This window comes from Pseudophryne corroboree, chromosome 6 (genome assembly GCF_028390025.1).
Source record: "Pseudophryne corroboree isolate aPseCor3 chromosome 6, aPseCor3.hap2, whole genome shotgun sequence".
Taxonomy (NCBI): Eukaryota; Metazoa; Chordata; class Amphibia; order Anura; family Myobatrachidae; genus Pseudophryne; species Pseudophryne corroboree.
The window spans coordinates 834,727,769-834,734,391 of record NC_086449.1 but is presented as its reverse complement, the minus strand read 5'-3'; positions in this window follow the sequence as shown (position 1 = coordinate 834,734,391).

Genomic DNA, 6,623 nt, shown 5'->3' with positions numbered 1-6,623 from the left:
CTGGCGCCGGTATACTGTGCGCCGGCATACTGAAGACCACCCCACACAATAAGTCACGGTGTAACAGTGCACAGGGGAGAGGGGACACTGGGGTTCATTCCGACCCGATCGCTCGCTGCAGTTTATCGCAGCGAAGTGATCGGGTCGGAACTGCGCGCCGGCGCATGCCCTACGGCCTAAGGCCGTCGTTCCCTAGCGATCGCCTCTGCCTCATTGAAAGGCAGAGGTGGTCGATGGGCGGGAGGGGGCGGCACGGCAGCGTTTGGCCACCGTTATGGGGGCGCGGTCCGGCCAACACAGGCGTAGCCGGACCATGCGGGGGGCTGACTGACCGTGCGAGGGGCGGACTGTCAACTCCCGGCCAGCCGCAGGGGGGATGGGGGGGGCTGGACTGACATGCGGGGCGGAATAGCCCTGTGCTGGGCGTCCCCCCGCATGTCTGAGTACCTGATCGTAGCTGTGCTAAATTTAGCACAGCTACGATCAACTCGGAATGACCCCCATTGAGCGTTCTGCTGCACATAGGGACTAGCTTCGTAGTCAGAGAATACAGTGGGCGGGATTTACTAAGCGGAAAATGCGGTAAACCCCCTGTTTACCGCATTTTCCTGATGTACTAACCCACGTCCGGCAGGTCAGCGCCGCGGCGGGGTTCGCCATCTTTAGCTGGCGATAGTCCATAGAAGCCTATGGGCTTCTCTCCGCGGCTCTGTGTGAGGGATCCGATCGGATCCCTCCCAGCATGCCCTGCGCCCGCCCCCGTCACCCCGCGCATGCGCAGACTGACTCCTGGGGCCGAATCCCGGAAGTCAGGCTGCCGCTGTGCATCGCGGAGGACAGATATTATCGGAAGAGCTGTCCTCCGCAATGCTGATCGCATATGTTAGTACATATGCGATCAGCATCGTGGCGCAGGGCGGCGATGTACATTAGTACATCCCGCCCAGTATATGGAGGAGGTCAGCATGTGATTGATTGAGATTAAACTCAGAGAGCCATGCGACGTGTCTGTGCTGAGATTGATCATCGGATCTGGGCATCCTTCCATGACGGGTCCCCCCAAAATGACTGAAGCTGTGAATCCCCCCCTCACTGACAGCGGCACATCCCCCCTCACTGACAGCAGCACATCCCCCCTCACTGACAGCAGCACATCCCCGCCTCACTGACAGCAACACATCCCCCCTCACTGACAGCAACACATCCCCCCTCACTGACAGCAACACATCCCCGCCTCACTGACCGCAGCACATCCCTGCCTCACTGACAGCGGCACATCTCCGCCTCACTGACAGCAGCACATCCCCCCCTCACTGACAGCGGCACATCCCCGCCTCACTGACAGCGGCACATCCCCCCCTCACTGACAGCGACACATCCCCGCCTCACTGACAGCGGCACATCCCCGCCTCACTGACAGCGGCACATCCCCGCCTCACTGACAGCAGCACATCCCCACCTCACTGACAGCGGCACATCCCCCCCTCACTGACAGCGACACATCCCCCCCCTCACTGACAGCGGCACATCCCCACCTCACTGACTGCGGCACATCCCCCCCTCACTGACAGCGGCACATTCCCGCCTCACTGACAGCGGCACATCCTTCCCTCACTGACAGCGGCACATCCCCGCCTCACTGACTGCGGCACATCCCCCCCTCACTGACAGCAGCACATTCCCGCCTCACTGACAGCGGCACATCCTTCCCTCACTGACAGCGGCACATCCCCGCCTCACTGACTGCGGCACATCCCCGCCTCACTGACAGCAACAGATCCCCGCCTCACTGACAGCGGCACATACCCGCCTCACTGACAGCGGCACATCCCCGCCTCACTGACAGCGGCACACCCCTCCCTCACCTCACTGACAGCGGCACATCCTTCCCTCACTGACAGAGGCACATCCCCCCCTCACTGACAGCGGCACATCCCCGCCTCACTGACAGCGGCACATCCCCGCCTCACTGACAGCGGCACATCCCCCCCTCACTGACAGCGGCACATCCCCCCCTCACTGACAGCGGCACATCCCCCCCTCACTGACAGCGGCACATCCCCCCCTCACTGACAGCGGCACATCCCCCCCTCACTGACAGCGGCACATCCCCCCCCTCACTGACAGAGGCACATCCCCCCCTCACTGACAGCGGCACATCCCCGCCTCACTGACAGCGGCACATCCCCGCCTCACTGACAGCGGCACATCCCCCCCTCACTGACAGCGGCACATCCCCCCCTCACTGACAGCGGCACATCCCCCCCTCACTGACAGCGGCACATCCCCCCCTCACTGACAGCGGCACATCCCCCCCCTCACTGACAGCGGCACATCCCCGCCTCACTGACAGCGGCACATCCCCGCCTCACTGACAGCAACACATCCCCGCCTCACTCACAGCGGCACATCCACGCCTCACTGACAGCGGCACATCCCCCCCTCACTGACAGCGACACATCCCCGCCTCACTGACAGCAGCACATTCCCGCCTCACTGACAGCAGCACATTCCCGCCTCACTGACAGCGGCACATACCCGCCTCACTGACAGCGGCACATCCCCGCCTCACTGACAGCGGCACATCCCCCCCTCACTGACAGCAACACATCCCCGCCTCACTCACAGCGGCACATCCCCCCCTCACTGACAGCGGCACATCCCCGCCTCACTGACAGCGGCACATCCCCGCCTCACTGACAGCGGCACATCCCCCCCTCACTGACAGCGGCACATCCCCCCCTCACTGACAGCGGCACATCCCCCCCTCACTGACAGCGGCACATCCCCGCCTCACTGACAGCAGCACATTCCCGCCTCACTGACAGCAGCACATTCCCGCCTCACTGACAGCAGCACATTCCCGCCTCACTGACAGCGGCACATCCCCGCCTCACTGACTGCGGCACATCCCCCCCCCCTCACTGACAGCGGCACATCCCTGCCTTACTGACAGCGGCACATCCCCCCCCTCACTGACAGCGGCACATCCCCGCCTCACTGACAGCGGCACATCCCCGCCTCACTGACAGCAACAGATCCCCGCCTCACTGACAGCGGCACATACCCGCCTCACTGACAGCGGCACATCCCCGCCTCACTGACAGCAACACATCCCCGCCTCACTCACAGCGGCACATCCACGCCTCACTGACAGCGGCACATCCCCCCCTCACTGACAGCGACACATCCCCGCCTCACTGACAGCAGCACATTCCCGCCTCACTGACAGCAGCACATTCCCGCCTCACTGACAGCGGCACATCCCCGCCTCACTGACTGCGGCACATCCCCCCCTCACTGACAGCAGCACATTCCCGCCTCACTGACAGCGGCACCCCCCCCCCCTCACTGACAGCGGCACATCCCTGCCTTACTGACAGCGGCACATCCCCCCCCTCACTGACAGCGGCACATCCCCGCCTCACTGACAGCGGCACATCCCCGCCTCACTGACAGCAACAGATCCCCGCCTCACTGACAGCGGCACATACCCGCCTCACTGACAGCGGCACATCCCCGCCTCACTGACAGCGGCACATCCCCCCCTCACTGACAGCAACACATCCCCGCCTCACTCACAGCGGCACATCCCCCCCTCACTGACAGCGGCACATCCCCGCCTCACTGACAGCGGCACATCCCCGCCTCACTGACAGCGGCACATCCCCCCCTCACTGACAGCGGCACATCCCCCCCTCACTGACAGCGGCACATCCCCCCCTCACTGACAGCGGCACATCCCCGCCTCACTGACAGCGGCACATCCCCGCCTCACTGACAGCGGCACATTCCCCCCTCACTGACAGCGGCACATCTCCGCCTCACTGACAGCGGCACATCCCCGCCTCACTGACAGCGGCACATCCCCGCCTCACTGACAGCGGCACATCCCCTCCTCACTGACAGCGGCACATCCCGCCTCACTGACAGCGGCACATCCCCTCCTCACTGACAGCGGCAAATCCCGCCTCACTGACAGCGGCAATGTTTGGGGACTGTATGGGGGTGATGGGGCTCCCTTAGTCACACCGGCCACCTATGGATGATTTCCATAGTAATATATAATTCTAAACAGGTAGGTGCGGCTGGAATACTGGCAGCTCTTCCCCCTCCCAGGACTCCATGTGGCCCCTGACATTGGTCTGACAGGCCTCACATTAACCCCTGTGTACCCGGAGTGCTCACATTAACCCCTCTGTACCCGGAGTGCTCACATTAACCCCTCTGTACCCGGAGTGCTCACATTAACCCCTCTGTACCCGGAGTGCTCACATTAACCCCTCTGTACCCGGAGTGCTCACATTAACCCCTCTGTACCCGGAGTGCTCACATTAAGCCCTCTGTACCCGGAGTGCTCACATTAACCCCTCTGTACCCGGAGTGCTCACATTAACCCATCTGTACCCGGAGTGCTCACATTAACCCCTCTGTACCCGGAGTGCTCACATTAACCCCTCTGTACCCGGAGTGCTCACATTAACCCCTCTGTACCCGGAGTGCTCACATTAAGCCCTCTGTACCCGGAGTGCTCACATTAACCCCTCTGTACCCGGAGTGCTCACATTAACCCATCTGTACCCGGAGTGCTCACATTAACCCCTCTGTACCCGGAGTGCTCACATTAACCCCTCTGTACCCGGAGTGCTCACATTAAGCCCTTTGTACCCGGAGTGCTCACATTAACCCCTCTGTACCCGGAGTGCTCACATTAAGCCCTCTGTACCCGGAGTGCTCACATTAACCCCTGTGTACCCGGAGTGCTCACATTAACCCCTCTGTACCCGGAGTGCTCACATTAACCCCTCTGTACCCGGAGTGCTCACATTAACCCCTCTGTACCCGGAGTGCTCACATTAACCCCTCTGTACCCGGAGTGCTCACATTAACCCATCTGTACCCGGAGTGCTCACATTAACCCATCTGTACCCGGAGTGCTCACATTAATCCCTCTGTACCCGGAGTGCTCACATTAATCCCTCTGTACCCGGAGTGCTCACATTAACCCCTCTGTACCCGGAGTGCTCACATTAAGCCCTCTGTACCCGGAGTGCTCACATTAAGCCCTCTGTACCCGGAGTGCTCACATTAACCCCTGTGTACCCGGAGTGCTCACATTAACCCCTCTGTACCCGGAGTGCTCACATTAACCCCTCTGTACCCGGAGTGCTCACATTAACCCCTCTGTACCCGGAGTGCTCACATTAACCCCTCTGTACCCGGAGTGCTCACATTAACCCATCTGTACCCGGAGTGCTCACATTAACCCCTCTGTACCCGGAGTGCTCACATTAACCCCTCTGTACCCGGAGTGCTCACATTAAGCCCTTTGTACCCGGATTGCTCACATTAACCCCTCTGTACCCGGAGTGCTCACATTAACCCATCTGTACCCGGAGTGCTCACATTAACCTCTCTGTACCCGGAGTGCTCACATTAAGCCCTTTGTACCCGAAGTGCTCACATTAACCCCTCTGTACCCGGAGTGCTCACATTAAGCCCTCTGTACCCGGAGTGCTCACATTAACCCCTCTGTACCCGGAGTGCTCACATTAACCCCTCTGTACCCGGAGTGCTCACATTAACCCCTCTGTACCCGGAGTGCTCACATTAACCCCTCTGTACCCGGAGTGCTCACATTAAGCCCTCTGTACCCGGAGTGCTCACATTAACCCCTCTGTACCCGGAGTGCTCACATTAACCCCTCTGTACCCGGAGTGCTCACATTAACCCATCTGTACCCGGAGTGCTCACATTAACCCCTCTGTACCCGGAGTGCTCACATTAACCCCTCTGTACCCGGAGTGCTCACATTAAGCCCTCTGTACCCGGAGTGCTCACATTAACCCCTCTGTACCCGGAGTGCTCACATTAACCCCTCTGTACCCGGAGTGCTCACATTAACCCCTCTGTACCCGGAGTGCTCACATTAACCCCTCTGTACCCGGAGTGCTCACATTAACCCCTCTGTACCCGGAGTGCTCACATTAACCCATCTGTACCCGGAGTGCTCACATTAATCCCTCTGTACCCGGAGTGCTCACATTAACCCCTCTGTACCCGGAGTGCTCACATTAAGCCCTCTGTACCCGGAGTGCTCACATTAAGCCCTCTGTACCCGGAGTGCTCACATTAACCCCTGTGTACCCGGAGTGCTCACATTAACCCCTCTGTACCCGGAGTGCTCACATTAACCCCTCTGTACCCGGAGTGCTCACATTAACCCCTCTGTACCCGGAGTGCTCACATTAACCCCTCTGTACCCGGAGTGCTCACATTAACCCATCTGTACCCGGAGTGCTCACATTAACCCATCTGTACCCGGAGTGCTCACATTAACCCCTCTGTACCCGGAGTGCTCACATTAACCCCTCTGTACCCGGAGTGCTCACATTAAGCCCTCTGTACCCGGAGTGCTCACATTAACCCCTCTGTACCCGGAGTGCTCACATTAAGCCCTCTGTACCCGGAGTGCTCACATTAACCCCTGTGTACCCGGAGTGCTCACATTAACCCCTCTGTACCCGGAGTGCTCACATTAACCCCTCTGTACCCGGAGTGCTCACATTAACCCCTCTGTACCCGGAGTGCTCACATTAACCCATCTGTACCCGGAGTGCTCA